Source organism: Oncorhynchus gorbuscha, linkage group LG08 (assembly GCF_021184085.1).
Source record: "Oncorhynchus gorbuscha isolate QuinsamMale2020 ecotype Even-year linkage group LG08, OgorEven_v1.0, whole genome shotgun sequence".
Taxonomy (NCBI): Eukaryota; Metazoa; Chordata; class Actinopteri; order Salmoniformes; family Salmonidae; genus Oncorhynchus; species Oncorhynchus gorbuscha.
The window spans coordinates 52,271,769-52,287,965 of record NC_060180.1 but is presented as its reverse complement, the minus strand read 5'-3'; the positions used below and the strand labels follow the sequence as shown (position 1 = coordinate 52,287,965).

Genomic DNA, 16,197 nt, shown 5'->3' with positions numbered 1-16,197 from the left:
TACCCCGGCCAAACCCTAACCCGGACGACGCTTGGCCAATTGTGAGCTGCCTTATAAGATTCCCAATCACAGCCTGTTGTGATACAGCCTGGAATCAAACCAGGGTCTGCAGTGATGCCTCTAGTACTGAGATGCAGTGCCTTAGACCGCTGCGCCACTCGGGAGCCCCTAATTATGTGACCTGTTAAGCAAATGTTTCCTTCTGAACTTATTTAGGCTTGCCAGAACGATAGGGGGTGAATACTTATTGACTCAAGACATTTCAGCTTTTCATTTTTTGATTAATTTGTAAAAATGTCTAAAAACATATTTCCACTTTGACATTATATGGTTATTATTATTATTATATCATTATGTGTAGGTCAGTGACACAAAATCGCAATTTAATACATTTTCAATTCAGACTGTAACACAACAATGTGGAAAAAGTCAAGGGGTCTGAATAATTTCTGAAGGCACTTTATGTTATTATTATAAGTTAAATAAAAATCTGAGACATTTGACAGAACTTTGAAGATAAAGTTTTGTATAGTGGGCATTTTGTTTTGGTGTTTTTGTGTTATGTTGTTTGTGAAGTAGAAAAGGTGAACTCATACAGACTACAAGCTTTGAGTCATTTAAATAATTTTCAGGAACCCTGGCTGCAACACCATATTAGATGAGTGTTAAATTACTCCATTCTTTAGAGGTGACACACTAAACTGTCTGATAGAAATCAAATGTTTCTCTCTGTTGACATCTGTCTCTCCAGCTGTTATTACACCCCTGTTTAATAATTACAGCTGCCGTGGATGTGGATGGGCCCACTCCGCGCTGCACGGCGCAGGAGGGTGGCCCAGACACCTTGTCCAACCCTCCTAAACAACTCCCAGCAGACGCCACTAATGTGGAGCGACAGAGCTATTCCACAACGGATCTCCTGCTGCTACACAAAATGAACAAAAAGGATCCCGTACGGTTTCATGGGAGGGGAAAGGGGCCTTGGAATCTTAGAATTTGGCTCATTAGAGTAATCACAAAGACGGATTAAAATTAAAGGTGGATTTATATGGTGAAATGTTTAAAAGGGACCATGGAAGAATAGTGTTTGGTACATGTGTGGGGCCTGTGGACCATGAAGCAGAGGTCTGCACTGCAGTTTGGTGTGTGTGTGCGTGTGTAACAGTATAACAGATAACTGTGTGTGTGTGTGTGTGTGTGTGTGTGTGTGTGTGTGTGTGTGTGTGTGTGTGTGTGTGTGTGTGTGTGTGTGTGTGTGTGTGTGTGTGTGTGTGTGTGTGTGTGTGTGTGTGTGTGTGTGTGTGTGTGTGTGTGTGTGTGTGTGTGTGTGTGTGTGTGTGTGTGTGTGTGTGTGTGTGGTGTGGCCCTTTATTATCTATCTTGCAGAGTTCCCTCTTGTGGTGAATGGGTGTACATTCACCACTACATGAGGGGCTGTGTGCAAGTTTGTTTTCATACCGCAAGATGGCAATGTTAATCCATTTCCCTCAGTACAGAGCACGCCAGTTTGTAATCCTAAAAACCGGAAATGAGTTACCATTGGTTCGTTCAGCCATTCCTATAGGGAAAATGAATGGAGAAAGAATACGGTTTTGGGGAAAAATACTGAAAATGAGGTCTGACACAGGCTTAGGAGATCTTATAAGTTTTGTTCTATGAGATAATAGCAGTCACTTAACATGACCTTTATGAATTATGAAGCCTTTGTGTGCTTTATGTGCATGTTTTATGACATCAATGCTTCAAATACAAATGTTTAAAAGTGACATGAGCTGATGAAGAATGTCTCATAAAACAAAATGTATAAAATCTCCAGACTCCAGACAAGGACCATATTTTTGGTGTTTATCCAAAACCCTACAAAAACTAGATTAATTTGCCCATAGGCTTTGCCCAACAAATCATGGCAGAGTTAGTGCCTAAAAAAAGACACCAATAATATTGCTCTGGGTGTTTATAGGGATCTTGAAGATTGAAATACTAGCAATTGGATGGATTATTGATACATCTATGGTGGAGTAGGTCAGGGCGTGACTGGGGGTGTGTTCTAGTTTATTATTTCTATGTGTAGTCCAGTTTTTGTATTTCTATGTTGGCCTGGTATGGTTCCCAATCAGAGGCAGCTGTCTATCGTTGTCTCTGATTGGGGATCATATTTAGGCAGCCTTTTCCCACCTGTGGTTTGTGGGATCTTGTTTTTGTATTGTTGCTTTTGAGCCCTACAAGGCTGTATGTTTGTTTGTTTGTTTGTTTGTTTGAAAACGTCTAACACATCATTGTGATCTCTACAGCGCTGGTGGCTGGTCGTCACTGACCTTGCGTAGGCTTAAACACTGGTATACACTGATTTATCAGGCCATATTGGGTAAAATGCCATTTTATCTCCGTTCTTTTTTAGTCAGGTCGGTAAATAAATATCAATTACGATCCCATTCTCATTTGCTTCTAACAGTACCAAGAATTAGAACAGGTCATGGTAGAAATAGCTTTAGTTACTTTGCTCCATGGTCCTGGAATTGTCTCCTGAACATTTTAAAATTTGATGATCTAGTTTTGTTGGTGGAGTTTAAACACTTGATCGATGTACATATCATAGATGAGTGTAAATGTCTTTAGGACAGCTGTTTTTAGTCAAGACTTTCGTGTTTTTAACGTAACATGTTTTTGTTGTACTGAAGATGTGTTAATAGTTTTGTTTAGTGTTGTGTTAGTGTATGTAAGTTGTTTTGTCTGAAATGTTGCTCCCCCTGTTGCTATTGGACCAGGTCTCTCTTGGAAAAGAGATGTTATCTCAATAACAAAAACCTGTATAAATAAAGCTCAAATTAAATTAAAATAAAAACCTATTTGGTTTCCAGAAAAGTGGAGGAATTGTGGTAAATACAATAAGATTGTTTGGAAAAGAATGCATACCTGGCTATGGGATGTACCCTGAATTAGTGATCACTTTGACGTGGATACTTGCTGTTAAATATGTTACATATAAATGTGCCTACTACAAAAAAACAACCTACTACAAACAAACAAAATGACTTTGGTTGCTTGTTACATAATTATTACACATGCCTGTTAGATGCCTGGTATGGACTTCACTTGTCACTTTAAACTGCATGCAAATATTTGAATGACTATTATATTTTCCCTCCAAGATCATGACTGGCCAGGTTACAGTTTAGAGCTTTTTAACTATCCAAAACCCTACTCTGGGGATCTAGAGGGTTTTTCATCCCATATGGCATCATCATGGACAGGTCAAATATTTAGCATCAATGCAGAAGGCCTATTTACCAATTTAGTTGGTAAATATGTGAGCACTGACATGGGGAAACTACAAGACTTTCAGTCCTTCATACAGATGTAGGATCTTAATTTGATCACCCTGTTGCAGAACAATTTTCCTGCAATGCAGCATTTGTGGTTTAAAAGGTCATACATCTGTAGTCCTCAGTGGTCAAACAGAACAAAGGACAATTTCTTATCAGGATATTATCAGTGAGTTTGAAGATACAATCCTGATAGCCCAACGACAGATAAACAGATAGAGAGATGGAGGGCATCTTGGAGAGAGCTTGGATTGAGTAACACCCTCTCATCTTTGACATACTTGTGTTGCAGGACAGAGTGTCTTGCCCGTAACATCATGGGTACTTGGGCGACCATGACATCGTCGTGCTATGTGTGCTGAAAGCCGGGTATCAGTTCTGTGCCAACCTGGTGGAGAGTATCAATGCACTGAGCTGCAACTCCCACCACACTGCCCACACTGCTCACACTGCCCACACTGCCCACACTGGCCACACTGCTCACACTGCCCACACTGCCCACACTGCCCACACTGCTCACACTGCCCACACTGCCCACACTGCTCACACTGCCCACACTGCTCACACTGCTCACACTGCCCACACTGCTCACACTGCCCACACTGTTCACACTGCCCACACTGCCCACACTGCTCACACTGCCCACACTGCCCACACTGCTCACACTGCCCACACTGCTCACACTGCCCACACTGCCCACACTGCCCACACTGCCCACACTGCTCACACTGCCCACACTGCTCACACTGCCCACACTGCCCACACTGCTCACACTGCCCACACTGCTCACACTGCCCACACTGCTCACACTGCTCACACTGCTCACACTGCTCACACTGCCCACACTGCCCACACTGCCCACACTGCTCACACTGCCCACACTGCTCACACTGCTCACACTACCCACACTGCTCTCACTGCCCACACTGCTCACACTGCTCACACTACCCACACTGCCCACACTGCTCACACTGCCCACACTGCTCACACTGCTCACACTACCCACACTGCTCACACTGCCCACACTGCTCACACTGCTCACACTGCCCACACTGCTCACACTGCCCACACTGCCCACACTGCCCACACTGCTCACACTGCCCACACTGCTCACACTGCCCACACTGCCCACACTGCCCACACTGCCCACACTGCCCACACTGCTCACACTACCCACACTGCTCACACTACCCACACTGTCCACACTGCCCACACTGCTCACACTGCCCACACTGCTCACACTACCCACACTGCTCACACTACCCACACTGCTCACACTGCCCACACTGCTCACACTGCCCACACTGCTCACACTACCCACACTGCTCACACTACCCACACTGTCCACACTGCCCACACTGCTCACACTACCCACACTGCTCACACTGCCCACACTGCTCACACTGCCCACACTGCCCACACTGCCCACACTGCCCACACTGCTCACACTGCCCACACTGCCCACACTGCTCACACTGCTCACACTGCCCACACTGCCCACACTGCTCACACTGCCCACACTGCCCACACTGCTCACACTGCTCACACTGCCCACACTGCCCACACTGCCCATTAGTGTCAACTTCATCCGTCTCAATGTGGTAAGGACTTAAATAACCAACTTGTTCTTATTTGATGCTGGACAAGTGGACAGGAAGCTTCACGATGTAGAAAATACGCCTTCATGATCCATTCAGTCATAAGACTCCCAGATAAAAGTGTCATGGTTTGAGATTGTAGTGTTTCTTTCTCTGGTCTATGTGTGCCTGGTCATGCCTGTAGTCATTTCCAGCTGGCATATACCGTATAAAGCATTTAGGCCTACAGGGCTGTTGTACACACGTTATGTTCTATCAGTTTAAAAAATATATATATCCATAATATTATTGTAATTAATGTTGTATTACTGTGAGCTCTTACACCACACTTGACCAAATCCAAATGAATTCAAATGATTGTTTGTTTTTCTTTCCCTTTCTTGTAGAATGACCAGTCAATAGAGGATCTCCAAATCACTGGAGCAGAAGACCTCTCTTTCCTGACGGGAAAGGTGAGTAGCACTGCTGTACACAGGAAATATAACACATACCAGACAAGCTGTGAGCAGATATAGTTATGAGCCTTACAAATCCACATACTGAAGATGTTTTGGGTTGGGGTGCTGTCAATGGGGTGGCGGGGGCTCTGGGGGAGGGGGGATGCTGACGAGAGTTTTTCTACATTAGTACAGGAGTAACAAAGGCCTAGTTCACTGACTTGGCAAATCATTTGTATTGATTTATTAAAATGATTGGTTTAAATTAATATATATGTTGTTTTTTTACTTATCAGGGGGTGCTGCAGCACCCTACTATGACCGGTTCTATGACCTGTTCTCACTTAAAAGTAAATGATGTGTCTTGAAAGCAGTTGATATGATCGTGGTGCTTCTTCGTAGTAGTTGTTGTTATTCTGAACTGAGAAAGAGTTGGGCAGTATCTCTAAACAACCAAAAGGTGGCAGTCTTCCCCACATTCAGCCTCCCCAAATTTTGGAGCTGAACTCAAAGACCGTGGTTAGTTATGGCCTTGATTAGATTTAATCCACAACCTGGACATGTGACAAAGCTATGACCACATCTTTCCTCTTCTGTCAGGACTAGAATTTATCACTATTTCTGGCAAACTGCTGCTACCAATTCTCCTTCCACCCATTAAAGTATACACTGTATATTATATTTGCGACATACAAAGTTTGTTTGCTTAAATAGCTGCTGATGTCATACTAGAAACATAGCATCATTGCTCATTGTCTTGGGAGAACAAGACATTGGCTTAGTTTGTCACTATTCTGCAGTGTCTGTCTGTCTGTCTGTCTGTCTGTCTGTCTGTCTGTCTGTCTGTCTGTCTGTCTGTCTGTCTGTCTGTCTGTCTGTCTGTCTGTCTGTCTGTCTGTCTGTCTGTCTGTCTGTCTGTCTGTCTGTCTGTCTGTCTGTCTGTCTGTCTGTCTGTCTGTCTGTCTGTCTGTCTGTCTGTCTGTCTGTCTGTCTGTCTGTCCAGCCATTAATGGGATCATAGGTCAGCGAGGGAGACGCTGCTGATATAAATCAGACACACACACTGACACAGCCTTTAGAGAGGCGTGGCTCAGATATTTAGTGTGTAAGAAAATGCTGAACCACTGATGAGTTATGGGATGGTGAGTTTAACTCATTTCTATGTTGCTTTTATACACAGATTATGCTAGGACTGTGTGTGAAGTCATTTACAGTTACTATGTAGTTTATTGTTTCTTTGAGACAGGTACTGACTCTTGTACATAGAGTAAAACTGTGGATTGTTAAGTAATTGAGGCCTAGGGAAAGTTGACACAATATCTACCACTGATGTATTGTAGATACTAACGAGAGATTCCAGTTTCTACCCATATAGTTTACACTGTCTGGAATCTGGATTGAGGATTAAGATTAGTAATTGTTTACTTTCTTGAAGAAGTTAATGGAACTACTGAGCCCCAGAAAGACAGACAAAGCATCAACTCAGCATGGCTTAATTTCTGCTTGACTGCATTCTTCACATGAAATTAAAGTACAGTACAGCACTACCACTGTACGTAGATACATTTGTTTTCAGGCAGGATGTTTAGGATTGGGATGTCTATTGTCTTCTCTTGAGTCTTGAGAATACCTTAGTTCATATTTGCGTCAAAAGTTCCTCAAACACACATCCATGCTAAATTGCAGACAATGCAAGCGGACAGAGAGCCACAGAGAGAGAGAAGACACAGACTTTCTAGTCAGATAAGCAAGGCATTATTTAGACATGCCTTGTGTAATCACCAATATAAAGTAATAAGTCACACACCGCTAGCATTAATAATCAGGAAGAGTTGGATCATGCCCCTGGACGACTGAGTAGAAAGCCCTTGTTTTGTCCAATATGATTGGCCACCTTATTTCTTCTGCAACATGTGATGTCTGGTATTGGCTGGCTGTCCCTGCCTGCATAGGGCAATAGGTCAACAGTGGGAGGCATGCCTCTGATAGACTTTTTGCAATATCAGGAATGTTCCGTTCCTCTGCAACGAGAAGAAAACAAAACTTTTTCATAATGGATCACTTTGTCTAGGGAAACACTTATTGAGTAGTACTGTATTCTACCTCTAAATCCATATATGTCCCATGCCATGTTAGTCTTCATAGTGCCTTTGTGTGGGCATAGGCATGTACTTTTTTTAATGCTTACCATTGTCCGAAATGTGTTTGTGTAACATTGTTTTAACATTGATATTTTTCTGACACTCAATATATGATGTGCATAATTACAGGTAACTGCCAAAATAATGGAAACACTTGAGTAAATGAGAGATAGGCGTGGTTCCTGAGGTAATTAAGCAACTAACATTCCATCATGCTTAGAGTCATGTATAAAAATTCTGGGCAGGCCTTACTTTGGCTACCATGGCTATGCCCCATAGGATGACAATGCTCGCATCCACAAGGCACGAGTGGATACTGAATGGTTTGATGAGCATGAAAATGGTGTAGACCATATTCCATGGCCATCTGTCACCAGATCTCAACCCAATTGAACACTTACGGGAGATTTTGAAGTAGCGCCTGAGACAGCTTTTCCACCATCATCAACAAAACCCCTAATGATTCTATTTATTTTTGGAAGAATGGTGTTGCATCCCTCCAATAGAGTTTCAAGCACTTGTCAAGGTGCATTGAAGCTGTTCTGGCTCGTGGTGGTCTAACGCCCTATTATGACACTTCACGTTGGTGTTTCCTTTATTTTGTCAGTTACCTGCATTTCATGTGGTTATGGAGTCGTACCCATTGTAAAGACTTTTTCCCCAAAATGCTATATCCACATTTGTGTTTTTAATCAGAAATGATTGCTTATGGGCACCTTCATGTGTGTGTAAACTATTACTCTTCTAATTGCTGATCTTCACTGGCCTACACACAATACCTCTTAATGTCAAATTGGAATTATGTTTTTCGAAATTTGCACAAATGAATAAAAAATGAAAAGCTGAAATGCCAATAAGTATTCAACCCCTTTGTTATGGCAAGCCTAGTGTCACGTCCTGACCATAGAAAGCCTTCAGGGCAAGGTCAGGGCATGACTGGGGGGTGTTCTAGTTTATTATTTCTATGTGTAGTCTAGTTTTTGTATTTCTATGTTGGCCTGGTATGGTTCCCAATCAGAGGCAGCTGTCTATCATTTTCTCTGATTGGGGATCATATTTAGGCAGCCTTTTCCCACCTGTTGTTTGTGGGATCCTGTTTTTGTATTGTTGCTTTTGAGCCCTACAAGGCTGTACGTACGTTCGTTTGTTTGTTTGTTTCTCTTTATTGTTTTGCTGTGAGTTTCACTAAGTAATTAAAAGATGAGGAACCCAGATTACGCTGCACTTTGGTCCACTTATTATAACGATCTTCACACCTAGAGAAATTCAGGTGTAAAAAAGCATTTACAGAATTATTTTTATTCCAAAACAAGCATCCTGTTTGCAAACAAGGCAGTAAAGTAATCCTGCCAAAATAAATTTGCAAAATAATTCAACTTTTGTCCTGAATATAAAGTGTTATGTTTGGGGCAAATCTAATAGAACACATTACTGAGTACCACTCTCCATATTTTCAAGCATAGTGGTGGCTGCATCATGTTATGGGTATGTTTATAATCAGTGGTGACCCGTCATTCAGGACAGGTAAAGTAGAGCCCCACATGTTTTGAGCCCCAACTGTTTAGCTTTTTTAAGAATTAAATGTGAATTATTTATTTTTCTGACTGTTTTGCATGTTATTTTGGCATTAATACATGTCACATATCAGTTTGCAAACAATGTGTCACGCCTTGGTCATTGTATTTTGTGTTTTTGTTATATGTTTGGGTAGGCCAGGGTGTGACATGGGTTTATATGTTGTTTTTCGTTTTGGGGTTTGTAGATTTTGGGATCGCGGCTGATTAGGGGTGTTGTATTAGGCTTGGCTGCCTGAGGCGATTCTCAATCAGAGTCAGGTGATTCTCATTGTCTCTGATTGGGAACCGTATTTAGGGAGCCTGAGTTTCTCTTTGTATTTCGTGGGTGATTGTTCCTGTCTTTGTGTAGTGTTCACCAGATAGGCTGTAATAGTTTCTCGTTCCGTTTGTTGTTTTCGTCTTTCAGTTATTTCATGTACCGCATTTCATTCATTAAAGTTATGAGTAACCAACACGCTGCATTTCGGTCCGACTCTCTTTCCACAAACGAAGAACGCCGTTACAGAATCACCCACCACTCACGGATCGAGCAGCGTGTTAACAGGCAGCAGCGAAGAGAGGACGTTATGGACAGCAGAGGCATGGAGTATACGACGTGGGAAGAAATCGACAGGTGGGCAGCCGACCCAGAGAGAGTGCAGGTGCCCGCCTGGGATTTGCTGCAGCAATGCGAAGAGGGCTATAGGCGAATGGAGTCGAAAAGGAGAACAAGGCGGCGCAGAGCGAAACCCGAAAGTCACCCCAAAAAAGTATTGGGGGGGGCTCAGGGAGAGTATGGCTGAGTCAGGAGATAGACCTGAGCCAACTCTCCTTGTTTATCGTGAGGAGCCAAGGAGGAGACCAGAACCAGAGCCGGTGTTAGAGGTGAGCGAAGCAGAGACTGTGAAGGAGTTAATGGGGAAAGTGGAGTGGAGAGTAATGAAGGAGTTGCTAGCTTGGTGCTATAGATACGATATTCGTCCTACGGATCGTGTCGGGGATTTGATAGCACCTGAGTTAGCGCTCTATACTCAACCTGAGGTGCGTGTTAGTCAGCTGGTGAAGTTGGTGCCAGCCTCACGCACCAGGCCTCCTGTGCACATCCCTAGCCTTGCACGTCCTGTGCCTACACTGCTCTCAAGATCTCCAGTACGCCTTCACGGTCAAGCCCATCCTGTGCCACCTCCACACTCCAGTCCTCCGGTGGCAGCTCCCCGCACCAGGCTTCCTGTGCGTGTCCTCGATCCTGTAGCACCAGTTCCAGCACCACACACCAGTCCTCCAGTGCGCCTCGCCTGTTCAGGGCAGCCAGAGCCTGTCTCCTCTCCAGTCTGCCCAGCGTCTCCAGTCTGCCCAGCGTCGCCAGTCTGCCCAGCACCGCCAGTCTGCCCAGCGCCACCAGTGCTCCCAGTCTGCCCAGCGTCGCCAGTCTGCCCAGTGCCGCCAGTCTGTCAGGATCAGTTAGATCCACCAGTCAGCCAGGATCCACCAGTCTGCCAGGACCCGCCAGAAGTGCCAGTCAGCCAGGATCTGCCAGTCTGCAGGGTGCTGTCAGCCTGCATGAAGCAGTCAGAGCTGTCAGCCTGCATGGAGCAGTCAGAGCTGTCAGTCTGCATGAAGCAGCCAGAGCTGTCAGTCTGCATGAAGCAGCCAGAGCTGTCAGTCTGTAAGAAGCAGCCAGAGCTGTCAGTCTGCATAGAGCAGCTAGATCTGCCAGTCAGCCATGATCTTCTAGATCTGCCAGACAACCAGTCTCTTCCAGATCTGCCAGTCAACCAGTCTCTTCCAGATCTGCCAGTCAACCAGTCTCTTCCAGATCTGCCAGTCAACCAGTCTCTTCCAGATCTGCTAGTCAACCAGAATCTTCCAGTTCCGCCAGCCAGCCAGGATCTACCGGAGCCTACTACCTGCCTGAGCTTCATCTCAGTACTGGGCTTCATCTCAGTACTGGGCTTCCTCTCAGCACTGGGCTTGCTCTCAGTGCTGGGCTTCCTCTCAGTACTGGGCTTCCCCTCAGTCTGGGGCTTCCCCTCAGTCCCGGGCTGCCCCTCTGTCCCGAGCTGCCCCTTTGTCCCGAGCTGCCCCTCAGTCACGAGCTGCCCCTCATTCCAGTGGGGATCTGGGTGAGGACTATTAGGCCATGGTCGGCGGAGAGGGTGGATTATCCCAGGACGCGAAGGGGAGGAACAAGGACATTCATGGAGTGGGGTCCACGTCCCGAGCCAGAGCCGCCACCATGGACAGACGCCCACCCGGACCCTCCCTATGGTTTGAGGTGCGTCCGGGAGTCCGCACCTTAGGGGGGGGGTTCTGTCACGCCTTGGTCATTGTATTTTGTGTTTTTGTTATATGTTTGGGTAGGCCAGGGTGTGACATGGGTTTATATGTTGTTTTTCGTTTTGGGGTTTGTAGATTTTGGGATTGCGGCTGATTAGGGGTGTTGTATTAGGCTTGGCTGCCTGAGGCGATTCTCAATCAGAGTCAGGTGATTCTCATTATCTCTGATTGGGAACCGCATTTAGGGAGCCTGAGTTTCGCTTTGTATTTCGTGGGTGATTGTTCCTGTCTTTGTGTAGTGTTCACCAGATAGGCTGTAATAGTTTCTCGTTCCGTTTGTTGTTTTCGTCTTTCAGTTATTTCATGTACCGCATTTCATTCATTAAAGTCATGAGTAACCAACACGCTGCATTTCGGTCCGACTCTCTTTCCACAAACGAAGAACGCCGTTACACAATGTAAAAACATTAATATATCATTGAGTTAATAAAGCTGCTAACAAATGTCTCTTTTTTGCTTTCTAGAGTGAGGTAGTTCCAAAGGCAGATGTTTCAGCCTAGCTCAGTGCTTTCTGTGGTGCTGAGGCAGCCAGCAGAAAATACGCAACGTAGGGGTTGGTAATGTTCTCTAGTTGCGCCATGATTGGCTCAGTGTTCTGTCACTCATGGGGACACTACGTCACCGCAAAATCTACGGGGAGAACTCAAAAATTGAAGACCCTTGGTCGATGCCAAAGAGTTATATTCAAAGTGCCCATCCAAAAAGACCCAAGGTCATTGGCCACAGATAAAATGACGTCAATCACGTTCTATCTACAGTGGCTTTGATTGGACACACTTTCAAAATTTTAGCTAGCAAGCTAGCATTCATAATCATGAATCAAGTCGACAATCTATTGGCAAATCCTTTTCAATCCTTGTCATGTGAAAAGAAATGATAGAAAAAAACATATCCGTGCTCATCAGCCAATGGACATAAACATCACACAACAAGTTGGAAATGGCAAATTCAATAATGAGTAGTTTGAAGGAATCAGTGGCTAACTACAAGCATCACAAAGCAATCACTAGCCTACTATTCAATGGAGTGGATGTGTGGTCCAAGTCTGTGTTTAAGAATCTCGTTTTCTAGCTTAAAGGGATAAGCATTTAACATTGGCCATTCTGTCAATTCAGCATGACTTCTGCCGCTTTCAAAACAACTGGAAAGTCGGAACTGCGAAATCTCAATCTCAGTGAGTTCAAGACGACTGGGAACTATGAAAAAAACTAGCTCTGACTGGGAAAGTATGTTTTGAACGGTCATCCAACTCGGAATTCCAAGTTGAAACATCTTTCTAGAGCTCCGACCTAAAGATGAATTGACCTTGTTTTTCCCCCAGTTGTCTTAAAAGCACCATAAATCCAGAGAATGACAGACTTTGAAGACAAAGTTTGAAGACAAAATTTGCCCACGAAGGACCACCTTCCTGTTCAAGTGAGCACAGCACAACAAGGTGAGTCCAAAAATGTATTGTATGCTGCTGCATAAATTATTTGATATGCCAGGGAGATGTGTATACTGTAGCTAAGAAAGTAAAACTAAGTATATGGTGTGCAGTAAACTGTTAGTAGCCCATGTGCCTCACCCTAATAATTTGGTACGTTTTCCCCTCATAATTTAGCCTATTCATCTGACTTGGTGGTGCAATGTCCTCATCGAATAGTCTAAGAGCTTTCGTTGTCTGCTTATATGCCCCCTTTATTTATTTATTTATCCTACGGTTCTGACTTGGTGTACAGGGAGAATAATGTAAGAATGGCCCATGTTCTGAATTCTGTCGCTGTATATTTCAAAAGTGCAGAACAAATAGTTATATTGACGTCCATCCTAGCTCACTCATTAATGTCTTAATATAAAATTATGGATTGCCTCTTATACGCTCGTCGTCCCCTTATGCCATATTTTGTACATCTCAATTGCCACATTTGTTTAAGCAAGTCAGCCGTATCAGCTCTGTTTTTTAAAAAGCAGTAAATGAGTCTGAATGAACTGTTTCGCTTCCAGACAAGGCTCCGCTGATAGCCAGGTGTAACAGTGGTAAGGTGTTGGGACTGCTGTTGGTACTCTGCTGTTGGGACAGCTTTATGTAGGCTCTAGTTTGTGGGCATCGTTTGTCACCATTATAGTCCAATTAATGTATTGTTTAGTGTTGTGTTGTGTAGGGGCTTTGCTTGCAGGCATCTAAAAAAAAAATCCTCACCAAAACTTACATGCTAAAATCGCCACTGTTTCTAATAGTTTAGGGCATTTTTTTCAGCATAAAAAAGAAAAGGTATGGAGCTAAGCACAGGCAAGTTCTAGAGGAAAACCTGATTCAGTCTCCTTTCCAGCAATGTGGTAGATTGCAGATACATCTTTACTATTCCTACCCATGCATAACTGCTTCCATTCTCTGTTCTCTCTTACAAAAAATAATATCCTAATCGTGGAGTTGAGTCAACATGCGTATTTCCTTCCTCTCCTCTACTGGAGTCTCGGAGTACATCCATCAAATACTCCATAACTTTCTCCAGATGTTTATCAAGGTCATGGGGAGTGGAGGACATTGCCTCATAGCTCTCATTCTCTGTATGTAGGTGTGAGTTCTACCAGACCAGGGTCATATTCATTAGGCACCAAACAGAACAAAACAGACTGAAACAAAGAAGGACTACACAAACTTATCCAATAATAAATGCTCCTTATTCGTTTACCAATGCGAATGGTGTGCCCTAATGAATTCAACCCTGAATTGGACAGTCACAACTCTTTAATTGATTGTCTGAGTCTGTCCATTAGGGAATCTTGATTGTCCCTTCTCAGAATTGATTCAGAAACGTTCCTCTTAGCACAGTAATTGTGTGCCTATTATGGGGACCTCTACATTGGGAAAGATTCTCTTTGAAATGAATGAAAACAGTCAGTGCTTACCATAAGCAGACATCCTTAGAACAAGCATATGAATAGAGCTGTGTCCATTAGTAGTCTATGCAGAAACGTTAATAAAATGCCAAAATACTGTTACAAAATGTATAGAATCAAAGCAAATGGCACTTCTAATAGTGGAAGATACCGAAGCAGTTATTGGAAGTTATTATATGAGCCTCTTTAAGTCCTGTGCTGTTCTGTTCTTTGTATCATAGAATAGGTTTCCATATTAAAAGGTCATACACTCTCTCATTTCTAGTGTCGCCGTCATCTAATAATGCACCTAATGTGTCATGAACTAGTTGGCCTATGTCATCGAATGCCATAAATGACTGTATGACAAGAATGGCTGCCATTGCATTTGTTGCATTGATGGATGACATGGAAATGTGTTCAATGTCATGCCCCTCACAATCAATCCCCCAACACACACACACACACACACACACACACACACACACACACACACACACACACACACACACACACACACACACACACACACACACACACACACACACACACACACACACACACACACACACACACACACACACACACACACACACACACACACACACACGTGTTATGAATAGAGGGGCCACACAATAGAGCCACACAATGCGGCTTCCCCTTTATCGCAAGCTGAATGACTTAAACCACCTGGGGTTTGGGGTTTTAGGCTGGGTTTCTGTACAGCACTTTGAGGTATCAGCTGATGTAAGAATAGCTATATGCTGTAAATACATTTGATTTGATTTGACCTGTGTCACTAGTGGTGTTCAGGGTCAGATGGGTTTCTGTGTTAGCCTGGGTCACACTTTGGTTGTCCCCTTTTTAACTGTGGGTTCAGACTGCTCAGTGCAACTGGGGCTACACACATAGCTACTGTACACACACAAAACACACTCTTGTGCGCATGCTCACACACATATTATTTATTTTTTACAGCACTCTTATTTGTTTTTTTTTGTGTTAAATACCAGTGAGCTCTCAGCTTGGTGTATTTTTGACTTTGAGTGTTGACAGGCCATTGTAGACACAGGCAAGACAATGAAGACTCTCCTTAAACAGGTGGAGGCCTTTAGGCCCAAGAGGATCAAAGCAGCAGGGTGAGTCCTGGCAAAGAAACACTAACACCATAACATACCAGGTGACCCACGCCAAGTCACTCAATTTCCTGTTTACAGTCTAGACAGAAAGGAAGGAAGAAAGGGGCTTAGTTTCAGTGTACTACATGTTGAAATATTGAAGATGTTTCAATAATATGCTTGTGTTGAGTGTGCCTCCTGTTTTTCTTTTTGAGTTCGCTGGTGAAGAGAGTGCCAAACGGTTCAGGTTGTCTCCCAGATTGAATGTAGCAGTTCTATACATTTTTCTTTTATGTTTTCATTATTATATGTTAGTTTCAATAAGCCTTGGCATAGATTCTACATGTGTATTGAACTCTATTGGAGGGATGCAATGTCATTCTTCCATGAGAAATTCCATAATTTGGGTTGAGATCTGGTGACTGAGACATGCACACACACCCTTATTCTCCTTTGAGACCCATGTTTCCTTTATTTTGGCAGTTACCTGTAAAGAGGGCTTGCAGTTGCATCACAAATCACCTAGCAACTGCACCAGGCGCCATGTTGGAAGACAAAACTCAGTCTGTTGGGTGCCCTCTAATCGTCCACACAGCTGGTTGCGTTTCGCTGCCACCGGAAACTTTGGGAAGATTGACCATTATTTAGTTGGACCCAGAAAACGGAGGAAGTGGGAGAACCTATTCCAGTAAGTACATTTATTTTGAAAGTGATCAAAAACTATGCACACTGAACAAAAATATAAATGCAACATGTAGTGTTGGTTCCATGTTTCATGAGCTGAAATAAAAAATCCTAGAAATGTTCCATATGCACAAAAAGCTT

General features: G+C 43.7%; 1 pseudogene; it reads left to right on the top strand.

Annotated features, from left to right (window-relative positions):
• The first annotated feature begins 1,114 nt into the window (after positions 1 to 1,114).
• Positions 1,115 to 15,636, top strand: LOC124040663 (annotated as a pseudogene).
• The last annotated feature ends 561 nt before the right edge of the window (positions 15,637 to 16,197 follow it).